Here is a 16,488-nt window from a genome sequence, read left to right on the forward strand (position 1 = left end):
GTTTATGTGAATGTGTTCATGTGCAGAGGCAGACATCCAGCCCTAATACATGGCAGCAGGTGTGCAATCTAACTTTCTTAATCTATAATAAATTGTAGCATGTGTAACAAATATGGTGTGTGAAATGTTCATAGAGACATACCATGTTATGGATAATAATGTTGCCTTGTCATATGTGTCTAGTCAATACCAGGTACTGTTTATGCATGTCGTATGGGAGAGTCCACTCCTCACCTGGGCTAGCTGCAAATGGTAAATAGTGACTGGGTTTGGACTGAGATGAAGGGTATGTTTGCCTACTTACTGTGACTGAAGTGTTCAGACCACTTGTGTTTGGTTCGTGCATGTGGACATGACAATTTCCTTTTGTCTGTGTCATCCATGCAGATCAATGCCCCTCAAAAGAAGGGACTCTGGCCTGCCATCGCCAAGCAAGTGCTGACCTGGGGATCCACAGCCGGTAGGTAGCGGTAGGAGGAACTGAGACACTGGGCCCAGAACACCCCAGAGGCCCACCTGGGGATGTCCTCCCATCCAGGGAGGGGCACCTGTCAGACATTAGCCCCGCTAATGGCCTGCACATAGGCGGTGGCCTACCCTGAGTTGCATGGGCGTTTGATGGCAGAACAGCAGCCACAAGGGGGTAAATACTGACTACACACACATGTACATCCCCCTGTCAGTTCAGTGTATGTTGTGTGAGTATTTAAGCAGTGACAATGTGGTAAGTGTTAAAGGCAAATGCTCCCCTAGGGAAATTTGGGTGTAGAAGTCACAACTTTGACATACAAGAGTGAAGCTTCTCGTGTTTATAGGGTCAACCAACTCACCATTTTTAACAATAATGTATTGAAGCATGTGGTGATGCACATGTGACAGTGTCATATGTGTACGACTATACTGCTCCATATATAACATGCTGGATAATCCTTACCACCTACTAATCCATACTCCAGGTACCCTGTTGATAAGTTGTTCAGGTCTTTGGTCTCTGACCATTCTTATAACACTGGATCTAGCTCTATGTGCAACATAGGGTCTGACAGAACCAGGCTAATAACTCATGAGTTATGTCCTACAGTTAAAGTTCATGTGAGGATGTGATCTCAATCAGGAAATTCAAATGCCTTACTTGTTACACTTACTCTGAGGTGTGAGGAAATGCCCCACATGTAAGTGAGGACTGTACATGGGAAACCTGTGATGTATAATCAGGGTGGACATTCTATATATCCACCCTGGTGGTATTTCTACATTCCTAGTGCTAGGCATGTCCTAGAAATGTGAGTTCAGACTTCTTGTCCCACGTACATGGCAATGTGAAGGTAAGTGGTCAGCCTGCCAGTCTCTTAACCAATATATTGTTGACATGCTACAAGAGGTAGGACACCTCCTAAATGGTACAATGTACACTGTTTTAGCCACCATCATCTGTTCATTGGAAATTCCTGTTTTTTCCAGATTTCTGATCATCCACGTATGGCATACTTACTTTATCTATTCTGAATCTGTTTATATTGATGTTAGTATGGCTAAGCTCATTTTGCACTAACTTCATTGTGTTGCTGGTTTTGTAGTTGCCATTCACATGTTGGCAGACTGGTATATGTTATCAGTCAATTTGCTGCACTCTAGATATCTGTCTCAATCGTGGTCACTTATGAGCTTGTTTCTGTCAGTGTAACTTTACTCCAAAGATGGTAGGTTACTCATGTCTGAAGTGCTGACAGCCATGATGTGATTTGGATGATGTTGTTGTGAGGTTGATGATCATCAGTATTGTAAGCAGGGGCAGCTGCTCCGAAATTGGCGCCTGCCAGCAGCAGCAGCTGCAAAACTGTGAAAAAATGATATGAGTCTATGGTAATTTTAAGGTTTTTAACTTCCTTGGATACCTGAGGAGGTGGTTCCAGATCATAAGGCCAGGTGCACAGTGGTTTATAATTTTTCCAATCGCCACATGTGAGCATTTCCGTTTTGGAAGCATTCAGTTTGAGATGGCTCCAATTCATCCACTGATCAACATCTCTGAGACAACTGAAGATTTGTGAGTTTTCAATGTCTCTGGGGCATTCCAGTTTAAGTAGTATTTGCGTGTCATCGGCATAATTGTAGCATCTGAGTTGAAAATCATTGATCAGTTCTGCTAATGACGTCATGTAGATGTTAAAAAGCATAGGTGAGAGGATTGTTCCTTATGGGACCCCTCCTTTTGTGAGGCAGGGTTTGGACGTGAAGGTGGGAGAATAAATAATGTTGGTACTGTTTTGTAGGTAGGATGTAATCCAGTGAAGAGCAGTGCCTTCTATGCCGGCTTCGTGGAGTCTTTGAATTAGAGTGTCATGGTCAACAATATCAAAGGCAGCTAAGAGGTCCAAGAGAAGTAGTGCAGCATGTGTTTTTAAGATCATCCTAGATGGCTATAAGTGCCAATTCAGTGCCTCTTCCTGTGTGGAATCCAGTTTGGTAGTATGAAAGTAGGAAGTTGTCTTCAATTAATTGTGACATCTGTGGAAATGCTTCTCTCTCTATAAGTTTGCCCAGGAAAGGTCCATTTGTAACTGGTCTGTAGTTGTTGGGGTCATGCGGGTCTAGGTTTGTTTTCTTAAATAAAGGGCATATGTGTGCCTTTTTCAGATCTTCAGGAAAAGTTCCTGTAGTTAAAGAGTTATTGGTGATTCTTCTTACAGGTGTGGCAGCAGGGGTAGATAAAGGAGTGTTTTTGAAGATGTGTGGTGGACAAGGGACAGAAGGGCAGTTGAAATGCCTGCTTGTTTTTCCCAAAACAATAAATTCACCTTGTGATATTTTTTGAAGGAGTGCAGAGGCTGAGTTGGTTTAGTCTTGGAGGAGATTTTGGGAAAGAGGTTGGTGCTGATGGTTTTCTTCTGTTTTAAATAGGATTCCAATGTGTCTACCTTGGTTGTGTAATGAGTTGCCAGTTTGCTTGTGAAATCTTGTGTAGTGGGATGACCTCCTTCCATGCATTAAGGTTTTCCAAATTCATTGTGAATTTTATAAAATTCTTTAGTAGCAGATTTAGCATTTAGAATTCTGTTTGAGTAGTTCCTTTTTTTAGCTTTTTTGATTGATGATTTATGTATTCTGTTAAGTATGTGTCTTTCATCCATGGTGTCCAGGTCTACTAGTGGGCGGTATACTGGAAGTTGTCTTCCTCTCCCCATCCCAGGGTACCTATGTGAAATAACATTAGGTTATAAGTGACTTTACAATGTACACATAACGGATATATTCAAATATAAGTCACACATATCTCCATAAGGTACACATATGACAAATAACATTAGAAGTACAGTATCTTGCTATGCATCCTATGACAGTCCCCTTGGTTCAGATATCATGGATACTCTGATGTACGAGACATGCATATTTATCTGTGACTGTCAATGTTTGATGGTGTAACCTAGTTTACATATGACACTTATTTCTTGCCCCTATACTCCATTGTCGTCGCACATAGGATGTTGAGAAAAGTCTTTCATTTACATTACCACCAATTCCTCTGTTACCCAGCTTTTACTACACACATGCACAATTAGACTACTAAACATGCTGGCAGCACTTACTAATAGTTCACACAATATAGAGAATCGCCAATGACAGATACCATAACTTTTCCATACATGTACTTACCTCAAAATGGCAGCTACTTGACCTACTGTACTGAATATGAGGAAGTGATCTAACTCCGCCAGGAGATATCGTCATGGTGGCAGGCGGTCACAACCCTGTGCACTTTGCCATTGGAAGACATTGATGCCTTTGCCGGACCGGGGGCAATGGTGATGCCTGCCGGCGGTGACGGTCATGTATGTGGCAGACATGACCACCATTTTTACCTGTGATGTTCACAATTCCTGACATTGCTGTAATCAAGACCTCCACTACCTGAGCTGCTGTGTACTGCCTCTGGGAGCTATCATGCCATGTCCTGCAGAAACAGGGCTCCAGCCTTCACTCCAGAAGGGCTGGAGAAACTTGTGAAGGAGAGACTACCCCTGCATGGAGCTGTATGGAACACCAGAGGAGCAGGTGAGTCCAATGTTATACTGATGTGTGAGAGGTGAAGTGTATGATGGTGTACATGAAATTTGAGTTAGTGCGGGATTGGGCAATAATGTCTGGGTTTATGTGAATGTGTTCATGTGCAGAGGCAGACATCCAGCCCTAATACATGGCAGCAAGTGTGTAATCTAACTTTCTTAATCTATAATAAATTGTAGCATGTGCAACAAATATGGTGTGTGAAATGTTCATAGAGACATACCATGTTATGGATAATAATGTTGCCTTGTCATATTTGTCTAGTCAATACCAGGTACTGTTTATGCATGTCGTATGGGAGAGTCCACTCCTCACCTGGGCTAGCTGCAAATGGTAAATAGTGACTGGGTTTGGACTGAGATGAAGGGTATGTTTGCCTACTTACTGTGACTGAAGTATTCAGACCACTTGTGTTTGGTTCGTGCATGTGGACATGACAATTTCCTTTTGTCTGTGTCATCCATGCAGATCAATGCCCCTCAAAAGAAGGGACTCTGGCCTGCCACCGCCAAGCAAGTGCTGACCTGTGAATCCACAGCCGGTAGGTAGCGGTAGGAGGAACTCAGACACTGGGCCCAGAACACCCCAGAGGCCCACCTGGGGATGTCCTCCCATCCACGGAGGGGCACCTGTCAGACATTAGCCCCGCTAATGGCCCGCACATAGGCGGTGGCCTACCCTGAGTTGCATGGGCGTTTGAGGGCAGAACAGCAGCCACAAAGGGGTAAATGCTGACTACACAACCATGTACATCCCCCTGTCAGTTCAGTGTATGTTGTGTGAGTATTTAAGCAGTGACAATGTGGTAAGTGTTAAAGGCAAATGCTCCCCTAGGGAAATTTGGGTGTAGAAGTCACAACTTTGACATACAAGAGTGAAGCTTCTCGTGTTTATAGGGTCAACCAACTCACCATTTTTAACAATAATGTATTGAAGCATGTGGTGATGCACATGTGACAGTGTCATATGTGTATGACTATACTGCTCCATATATAACATGCTGGATAATCCTTACCACCTACTAATCCATACTCCAGGTACCCTGTTGATAAGTTGTTCAGGTCTTTGGTCTCTGACCATTCTTATAACACTGGATGTAGCTCTATGTGCAACATAGGTTCTGACAGAAACAGTCTAATAACTCATGAGTTATGTCCTACAGGTAAAGTTCATGTGAGGATGTGATCTCAATCAGGAAATTCAAATGCCTTGCTTGTTACACTTACTCTGAGGTGTGAGGAAATGCCCCACATGTAAGTGAGGACTGTACATGGGAAACCTGTGATGTATAATCAGGGTGGACATTCTATATATCCACCCTGGTGGTATTTCTACATTCCTAGTGCTAGGCATGTCCTAGAAATGTGAGTTCAGACTTCTTGTCCCACGTACATGGCAATGTGAAGGTAAGTGGTCAGCCTGCCAGTCTCTTAACCAATATATTGTTGACATGCTACAAGAGGTAGGACACCTCCTAAATGGTACAATGTACACTGTTTTAGCCACCATCATCTGTTCATTGGAAATTCCTGTTTTTTCCAGATTTCTGATCATCCACGTATGGCATACTTACTTTATCTATTCTGAATCTGTTTATATTGATGTTAGTATGGCTAAGCTCATTTTGCACTAACTTCATTGTGTTGCTGGTTTTGTAGTTGCCATTCACATGTTGGCAGACTGGTATATGTTATCAGTCAATTTGCTGCACTCTAGATGTCTGTCTCAATCGTGGTCACTTATGAGCTTGTTTCTGTCAGTGTAACTTTACTACAAAGATGGTAGGTTACTCATGTCTGAAGTGCTGACAGACATGATGTGATTTGGATGATGTTGTGAGGTTGATGATCATCAGTATTGTAAGCAGGGGCAGCTGCTCCGCTATGGCCCCTGCCAGCAGCAGCAGCTGCAAAACTGCGAAAAAATGATATGAGTCTATGGTAATTTTAAGGTTTTTAACTTCCTTGGATACCTGAGGAGGTGGTTCCAGATCGTAAGGCCAGGTGCACAGTGGTTTATCATTTTTCCAATCGCCACATGTGAGCATTTCCGTTTTGGAAGCATTCAGTTTGAGATGGCTGCAATTCATCCACTGATCAACATCTCTGAGACAACTGAAGATATGTGAGTTTTCAATGTCTCTGGGGCATTCCAGTTTAAGTAGTATTTGCGTGTCATCTGCATAATTGTAGCATCTGAGTTGAAAATCATTGATCAGTTCTGCTAATGACGTCATGTAGATGTTAAAAAGCATAGGTGAGAGGATTGTTCCTTATGGGACCCCTCCTTTTGTGAGGCAGGGTTTGGACGTGAAGGGGGGAGAATAAATAATGTTGATACTGTTTTGCAGGTAGGATGTAATCCAGTGAAGAGCAGTCCCTTCTATTCCAGCTTCGTGGAGTCTTTTAATTAGAGTGTCATGGTCAACAATATCAAAGGCAGCTAAGAGGTCTAAGAGAAGTAGTGCAGCATGTGTTTTTAAGATCATCCTAGATGGCTATGAGTGCCAATTCAGTGCCTCTTCCTGTGTGGAATCCAGTTTGGTAGTATGAAAGTATGAAGTTGTCTTCAATGAATTGTGACATCTGTGGAAAAGCTTCTCTTTCTATAAGTTTGCCCAGGAAAGGTCCATTTGTAATTGGTCTGTAGTTGTTGGGGTCATGCGGGTCTAGGTTTGTTTTCTTAAATAAAGGGCATACGTGTGCCTTTTTCAGATCTTCAGGAAAAGTTCCTGTAGTTAAAGAGTTATTGGTGATTCTTCTTACAGGTGTGGCAGCAGGGGTAGATAAAGGAGTGTTTTTGAAGATGTGTGGTGGACAAGGGACAGAAGGGCAGTTGAAATGCCTGCTTGTTTTTCCCAAAACAATAAATTCACCTTGTGATATTTTTTGAAGGAGTGCAGAGGCTGAGTTGGTTTAGTCTTGGAGGAGATTTTGGGAAAGAGGTTGGTGCTGATGGTTTTCTTCTGTTTTAAATAGGATTCCAATGTGTCTACCTTGGTTGTGTAATGAGTTGCCAGTTTGCTTGTGAAATCTTGTGTAGTGGGATGACTTCCTTCCATGCATTAAGGTTTTCCAAATTCATTGTGAATTTTATAAAATTCTTTAGTAGCAGATTTAGCATTTAGAATTCTGTCTGAGTAGTTCATTTTTTTAGCTTTTTTGATTGATGATTTATGTATTCTGTTAAGTATGTGTCTTTCATCCATGTTGTCCAGGTCTACTAGTGGGCGGTATGCTGGAAGTTGTCTTCCTCTCCCCATCCCAGGGTACCTATGTGAAATAACATTTGTTATTTGTACACTTTACAATGTACACATAACGGATATATTCAAATATAAGTCACACATATCTCCATAAGATACACATATGACAAATAACATTAGAAGTACAGTATCTTGCTATGCATCCTATGACAGTCCCCTTGGTTCAGATATCATGGATACTCTGATGTACGAGACATGCATATTTATCTGTGACTGTCAATGTTTGATGGTGTAACCTAGTTTACATATGACACTTATTTCTTGCCCCTATACTCCATTGTCGTCGCACATAGGATGTTGAGAAAAGTATTTCATTTACATTACCACCAATTCCTCTGTTACCCAGCTTTTACTACACACATGCACAATTAGACTACTAAACATGCTGGCAGCACTTACTAATAGTTCACACAATATAGAGAATCGTCAATGACAGATACCATAACTTTTCCATACATGTACTTACCTCAAAATGGCAGCTACTTGACCTACTGTACTGAATATGAGGAAGTGATCTAACTCCGCCAGCAGATATTGTCATGGTGGCAGGCGGTCACAACCCCGTGCACTTTGCCATTGGAAGGCATTGATGCCTTTGCCGGACCTGGGGGTAATGGTGATGCCTGCCGGCGGTGACGGTCATGTATGTGGCAGACATGACCACCATTTTTAGCTGTGATGTTCACAATTCCTGACATTGCTGTAATCAAGACCTCCACTACCTGAGCTGCTGTGTACTGCCTCTGGGAGCTATCATGCCATGTCCTGCAGAAACAGGGCTCCAGCCTTCACTCCAGAAGGGCTGGAGAAACTTGTGAAGGAGAGACTACCCCTGCATGGAGCTGTATGGAACACCAGAGGAGCAGGTGAGTCCAATGGTATACTGATGTGTGAAAGTTGAAGTGTATGATGGTGTACATGAAATTTGAGTTAGTGCGTGATTGGGCAATAATGTCTGGGTTTATGTGAAAGTGTTCATGTGCAGAGGCAGACATCCAGCCCTAATACATGGCAGCAGGTGTGCAATCTAACTTTCTTAATCTATAATAAATTGTAGCATGTGCAACAAATATGGTGTGTGAAATGTTCATAGAGACATACCATGTTATGGATAATAATGTTGCCTTGTCATATGTGTCTAGTCAATACCAGGTACTGTTTATGCATGTCGTATGGGAGAGTCCACTCCTCACCTGGGCTAGCTGCAAATGGTAAATAGTGACTGGGTTTGGACTGAGATGAAGGGTATGTTTGCCTACTTACTGTGACTGAAGTGTTCAGACCACTTGTGTTTGGTTCGTGCATGTGGACATGACAATTTCCTTTTGTCTGTGTCATCCATGCAGATCAATGCCCCTCAAAAGAAGGGACTCTGGCCTGCCATCGCCAAGCAAGTGCTGACCTGGGGATCCACAGCCGGTAGGTAGCGGTAGGAGGAACTGAGACACTGGGCCCAGAACACCCCAGAGGCCCACCTGGGGATGTCCTCCCATCCAGGGAGGGGCACCTGTCAGACATTAGCCCCGCTAATGGCCTGCACATAGGCGGTGGCCTACCCTGAGTTGCATGGGCGTTTGAGGGCAGAACAGCAGCCACAAGGGGGTAAATACTGACTACACACACATGTACATCCCCCTGTCAGTTCAGTGTATGTTGTGTGAGTATTTAAGCAGTGACAATGTGGTAAGTGTTAAAGGCAAATGCTCCCCTAGGGAAATTTGGGTGTAGAAGTCACAACTTTGACATACAAGAGTGAAGCTTCTCGTGTTTATAGGGTCAACCAACTCACCATTTTTAACATTAATGTATTGAAGCATGTGGTGATGCACATGTGACAGTGTCATATGTGTACGACTATACTGCTCCATATATAACATGCTGGATAATCCTTACCGCCTACTAATCCATACTCCAGGTACCCTGTTGATAAGTTGTTCAGGTCTTTGGTCTCTGACCATTCTTATAACACTGGATCTAGCTCTATGTGCAACATAGGGTCTGACAGAACCAGGCTAATAACTCATGAGTTATGTCCTACAGTTAAAGTTCATGTGAGGATGTGATCTCAATCAGGAAATTCAAATGCCTTACTTGTTACACTTACTCTGAGGTGTGAGGAAATGCCCCACATGTAAGTGAGGACTGTACATGGGAAACCTGTGATGTATAATCAGGGTGGACATTCTATATATCCACCCTGGTGGTATTTCTACATTCCTAGTGCTAGGCATGTCCTAGAAATGTGAGTTCAGACTTCTTGTCCCACGTACATGGCAATGTGAAGGTAAGTGGTCAGCCTGCCAGTCTCTTAACCAATATATTGTTGACATGCTACAAGAGGTAGGACACCTCCTAAATGGTACAATGTACACTGTTTTAGCCACCATCATCTGTTCATTGGAAATTCCTGTTTTTTCCAGATTTCTGATCATCCACGTATGGCATACTTACTTTATCTATTCTGAATCTGTTTATATTGATGTTAGTATGGCTAAGCTCATTTTGCACTAACTTCATTGTGTTGCTGGTTTTGTAGTTGCCATTCACATGTTGGCAGACTGGTATATGTTATCAGTCAATTTGCTGCACTCTAGATATCTGTCTCAATCGTGGTCACTTATGAGCTTGTTTCTGTCAGTGTAACTTTACTCCAAAGATGGTAGGTTACTCATGTCTGAAGTGCTGACAGCCATGATGTGATTTGGATGATGTTGTTGTGAGGTTGATGATCATCAGTATTGTAAGCAGGGGCAGCTGCTCCGCTATGGCCCCTGCCAGCAGCAGCAGCTGCAAAACTGTGAAAAAATGATATGAGTCTATGATAATTTTAAGGTTTTTAACTTCCTTGGATACCTGAGGAGGTGGTTCCAGATCGTAAGGCCAGGTGCACAGTGGTTTATCATTTTTCCAATCGCCACATGTGAGCATTTCCGTTTTGGAAGCATTCAGTTTGAGATGGCTCCAATTCATCCACTGATCAACATCTCTGAGACAACTGAAGATTTGTGAGTTTTCAATGTCTCTGGGGCATTCCAGTTTAAGTAGTATTTGCGTGTCATCTGCATAATTGTAGCATCTGAGTTGAAAATCATCGATCAGTTCTGCTAATGACGTCATGTAGATGTTAAAAAGCATAGGTGAGAGGATTGTTCCTTATGGGACCCCTCCTTTTGTGAGGCAGGGTTTGGACGTGAAGGGGGGAGAATAAATAATGTTGGTACTGTTTTGTAGGTAGGATGTAATCCAGTGAAGAGCAGTCCCTTCTATGCCGGCTTCGTGGAGTCTTTGAATTAGAGTGTCATGGTCAACAATATCAAAGGCAGCTAAGAGGTCCAAGAGAAGTTGTGCAGCATGTGTTTTTAAGATCATCCTAGATGGCTATGAGTGCCAATTCAGTGCCTCTTCCTGTGTGGAATCCAGTTTGGTAGTATGAAAGTATGAAGTTGTCTTCAATAAATTGTGACTTCTGTGGAAATGCTTCTCTTTCTATAAGTTTGCCCAGGAAAGGTCCATTTGTAATTGGTCTGTAGTTGTTGGGGTCATTCGGGTCTAGGTTTGTTTTCTTAAATAAAGGGCATATGTGTGCCTTTTTCAGATCTTCAGGAAAAGTTCCTGTAGTTAAAGAGTTATTGGTGATTCTTCTTACAGGTGTGGCAGCAGGGGTAGATGAAGGAGTGTTTTTGAAGATGTGTGGTGGACAAGGGACAGAAGGGCAGTTGAAATGCCTGCTTGTTTTTCCCAAAACAATAAATTCACCTTGTGATAGTTTTTGAAGGAGTGCAGAGGCTGAGTTGGTTTAGTCTTGGAGGAGATTTTGGGAAAGAGGTTGGTGCTGATGGTTTTCTTCTGTTTTAAATAGGATTCCAATGTGTCTACCTTGGTTGTGTAATGAGTTGCCAGTTTGCTTGTGAAATCTTGTGTAGTGGGATGACTTCCTTCCATGCATTAAGGTTTTCCAAATTCATTGTGAATTTTATAAAATTCTTTAGTAGCAGATTTAGCATTTAGAATTCTGTCTGAGTAGTTCCTTTTTTTAGCTTTTTTGATTGATGATTTATGTATTCTGTTAAGTATGTGTCTTTCATCCATGGTGTCCAGGTCTACTAAGGGGCGGTATACTGGAAGTTGTCTTCCTCTCCCCATCCCAGGGTACCTATGTGAAATACCATTAGGTTATAAGTGACTTTACAATGTACACATAACGGATATATTCAAATATAAGTCACAAATATCTCCATGAGATACACATATGACAAATAACATTAGAAGTACAGTATCTTGCTATGCATCCTATGACAGTCCCCTTGGTTCAGATATCATGGATACTCTGATGTACGAGAGATGCATATTTATCTGTGACTGTCAATGTTTGATGGTGTAACCTAGTTTACATATGACACTTATTTGTTGCCCCTGTACTCCATTGTCGTCGCACATAGGATGTTGAGAAAAGTCTTTCATTTACATTACCACCAATTCCTCTGTTACCCAGCTTTTACTACACACATGCACAATTAGACTACTAAACATGCTGGCAGCACTTACTAATAGTTCACACAATATAGAGAATCGTCAATGACAGATACCATAACTTTTCCATACATGTACTTACCTCAAAATGGCAGCTACTTGACCTACTGTACTGAATATGAGGAAGTGATCTAACTCCGCCAGCAGATATCGTCATGGTGGCAGGCGGTCACAACCCCATGCACTTTGCCATTGGAAGACATTGATGCCTTTGCCGGACCGGGGGCAATGGTGATGCCTGCCGGCGGTGACGGTCATGTATGTGGCAGACATGACCACCATTTTTAGCTGTGATGTTCACAATTCCTGACATTGCTGTAATCAAGACCTCCACTACCTGAGCTGCTGTGTACTGCCTCTGGGAGCTATCATGCCATGTCCTGCAGAAACAGGGCTCCAGCCTTCACTCCAGAAGGGCTGGAGAAACTTGTGAAGGAGAGACTACCCCTGCATGGAGCTGTATGGAACACCAGAGGAGCAGGTGAGTCCAATGGTATACTGATGTATGAGAGGTGAAGTGTATGATGGTGTACATGAAATTTGAGTTAGTGCGGGATTGGTCAATAATGTCTGGGTTTATGTGAATGTGTTCATGTGCAGAGGCAGACATCCAGCCCTAATACATGGCAGCAGGTGTGTAATCTAACTTTCTTAATCTATAATAAATTGTAGCATGTGCAACAAATATGGTGTGTGAAATGTTCATAGAGACATACCATGTTATGGATAATAATGTTGCCTTGTCATATGTGTCTAGTCAATACCAGGTACTGTTTATGCATGTTGTATGGGAGAGTCCACTCCTCACCTGGGGTAGCTGCAAATGGTAAATAGTGACTGGGTTTGGACTGAGATGAAGGGTATGTTTGCCTACTTACTGTGACTGAAGTGTTCAGACCACTTGTGTTTGGTTCGTGCATGTGGACATGACAATTTCCTTTTGTCTGTGTCATCCATGCAGATCAATGCCCCTCAAAAGAAGGGACTCTGGCCTGCCATCGCCAAGCAAGTGCTGATCTGGGGATCCACAGCCGGTAGGTAGCGGTAGGAGGAACTTAGACACTGGGCCCAGAACACCCCAGAGGCTGGGGATGTCCTCCCATCCAGGGAGGGGCACCTGTCAGACAAGACATTAGCCCCGCCAATGGCCCGCACATAGGCGGTGGCCTACCCTGAGTTGCATGGGTGTTTGATGGCAGAACAGCAGCCACAAGGGGGTAAATACTGACTACACACACATGTACATCCCCCTGTCAGTTCAGTGTATGTTGTGTGAGTATTTAAGCAGTGACAATGTGGTAAGTGTTAAAGGCAAATGCTCCCCTAGGGAAATTTGGGTGTAGAAGTCACAACTTTGACATACAAGAGTGAAGCTTCTCGTGTTTATAGGGTGAACCAACTCACCATTTTTAACAATAATGTATTGAAGCATGTGGTGATGCACATGTGACAGTGTCATATGTGTACGACTATACTGCTCCATATATAACATGCTGGATAATCCTTACCACCTACTAATCCATACTCCAGGTACCCTGTTGATAAGTTGTTCAGGTCTTTGGTCTCTGACCATTCTTATAACACTGGATCTAGCTCTATGTGCAACATAGGGTCTGACAGAAACAGGCTAATAACTCATGAGTTGTGTCCTACAGGTAAAGTTCATGTGAGGATGTGATCTCAATCAGGAAATTCAAATGCCTTACTTGTTACACTTACTCTGAGGTGTGAGGAAATGCCCCACATGTAAGTGAGGACTGTACAGGGGAAACCTGTGATGTATAATAAGGGTGGTCATTCTATATATCCACCCTGGTGGTATTTCTACATTCCTAGTGCTAGGCATGTCCTAGAAATGTGAGTTCAGACTTCTTGTCCCACGTACATGGCAATGTGAAGGTATGTGGTCAGCCTGCCAGTCTCTTAACCAATATATTGTTGACATGCTACAAGAGGTAGGACACCTCCTAAATGGTACAATGTACACTGTTTTAGCCACCATCATCTGTTCATTGGAAATTCCTGTTTTTTCCAGATTTCTGATCATCCACGTATGGCATACTTACTTTATCTATTCTGAATCTGTTTATATTGATGTTAGTATGGCTAAGCTCATTTTGCACTAACTTCATTGAGTTGCTGGTTTTGTAGTTGCCATTCACATGTTGGCAGACTGGTATATGTTATCAGTCAATTTGCTGCACTCTAGATGTCTGTCTCAATCGTGGTCACTTATGAGCTTGTTTCTGTCAGTGTAACTTTACTCCAAAGATGGTAGGTTACTCATGTCTGAAGTGCTGACAGCCATGATGTGATTTGGATGATGTTGTTGTGAGGTTGATGATCATCAGTATTGTAAGCAGGGGCAGCTGCTCCGCTATGGCCCCTGCCAGCAGCAGCAGCTGCAAAACTGTGAAAAAATGATAATATTATTGTTTTATAGTAAAAGGGGTGGGGCCATGGGGCTATAACAAGATGAAGGGGAGTTCACAGCACTCTTCCTTAGTGCGCCTATGTGTCTGGCCGGCTATCTCAAACCAGCCAAACACACATGTGCACTGGGCTCTCGCCAACCCAGCAATGCAGGCACTGTTTTGCTGGGTTGGAGATATAGGCAGTCTTCCAATCTGCCTCAGAGCGCCCTGGCTGGGCACTCCATCCAATCTTAACTCTTCTTTCATGCTGCAAGCAGCATGAAAGCAGCATTAGGAGTGGATGCAGGGCAGGCTGGGAGCCTATGTCTGCAGTCCTGTCATGGACCGGATGGGAGCGTCGAAGCACAGCGCAAAAGGTACATTTTTAAAGAAATTGCATTATTCTTTTTTTATCGTGCCCCAGCCACAGGCCATGCTGACCCTCCTGCGAGCCGCCACTGATGGTGTTTACTGTTTGCGGCACAGGTGTAAATTGTATTGAATATGGTTTCCATGGTTTCCGGCGGCTGTCAGTAGGTAAATCCTGTGTGCTGTGTAGGCCCCTGTTGCTGTACTTGACTTTGTTTACTATGTGATAATTGTTAAAATGAGTAGATCCACAAGGTGTGTATCAACCTTACTTTACACACTGTTGATACATGTGTTGTTGAATTGCATATGTAATCTTTATACTCCAATGTTGGATATGCCAAATGGAGTAGGTGCATATGTGCTTTTTCCATTTGTGAAAGTAATAGACACAGTTACAAGATATGTATGTGATTGCTAAGCAACATGCTGTATTATAATTGGAATGTGATTAGATAACTTTCATACGACATGACATATGTTAATGGACTGAGCAAGTGTAGATTTGGAGTATGTATGAATATGATATCAAAGGCAACACTAATTCCCATTGATGAATTATAGTATCACAGTGATGCTATTTATAGGGATACATTTTATCTTGGCAATTCTTTTTGTGCTGGTATAGGGTTTGTCATAGCAGTACTGATAGGATGGTGATGTAGTGTTCAGATAGTTGGCTTATGTTGTGTTTGAGATTCTTGTCATACAGGGCTGTGGGAATATGTTGCTGTGACATGATGCTGGCTCAAAATGGTTCCAACCTGGAGGTGTTTTACACATAGATGTGATGTTACTGTTGTGTATTTTGTAATGTATGTATATATAAACATCATCATTGGCAGGCAAAAGAGATGGAGCACAGCTGAGTGGGGAAGCTGCTGGCCACAGGGCCCAAAGTCATGATACCGCAGACACCAAGGGACCCAGTGGCCCAGAGAGCAAGGGGAGTGCCACAGGGGAGACAGGAGGCTGTTCTTCATCTTTGGAATCCTCCTCCAGTGTCCACTCCCTGGTGGATCCATCTGGGACCACCCCAGCACCATCTCTGTCTGGTACCCTCGTTTCTACCACCGCCCTCCCAGTAGCTCCCCACCCAGTTGGCTGGGCATCTCCTTTGCCGCAGGCACCTTTGACCCTACCCCTGTCAGCCCTGTAGCCCTTAGTCTATTGACCTCCTGAGGTCCTTCTCTGTGGGTCAGTCGACCATCATGAACGGCATCCAGGGACTGGCAACTCAGATGCAACAGAGTAATGTGTTCCTGGAGGGCTAGCCTATAGAGATCCTCTCAGGCTCTGGCCTCCACACTGATGGCAGCCAGTCACCCTTTGTATCCTGCCCCCCCCTCCACCTTCCTCTTTCCAATCCCAAACCCCTCTTCCCTGACCCAGCCAAAGCCAAGACAGTCATGCATGCATTAACCTCAACATCCAAGGGTAGCTCAGACAAACACAAGCACCACAAGACACACCACTGGCATGCACATAAGGAACATACACCTGAATACACAGCAACAGTCAATACTTGCCCTGAAACCCTCCCCACCCCCAGCATCACTGACATCATACCTGACACACCTGCAGAGACTACACCAACATTCACATATCCAGCCACCACACCAATCAAACCCACAGACAGCACCACAGCAGACCCTCAGACATCCACCCCAGTCACCAGACCTGCAGACATCACACCCAGTGATACTCCTACGTGCAGCACATCCACCATACCTGTACTCACCACCCCAACAGGCACTCACCCACCCACCACTGCATCCCCCAGCACCTCCACCCCCCCTCACTCACATAAACATAAACACCCTCACTCACCCACCCAATAGAGAC

Source organism: Pleurodeles waltl, chromosome 2_2, assembly GCF_031143425.1.
Source record: "Pleurodeles waltl isolate 20211129_DDA chromosome 2_2, aPleWal1.hap1.20221129, whole genome shotgun sequence".
Lineage (NCBI taxonomy): Eukaryota > Metazoa > Chordata > Amphibia > Caudata > Salamandridae > Pleurodeles > Pleurodeles waltl.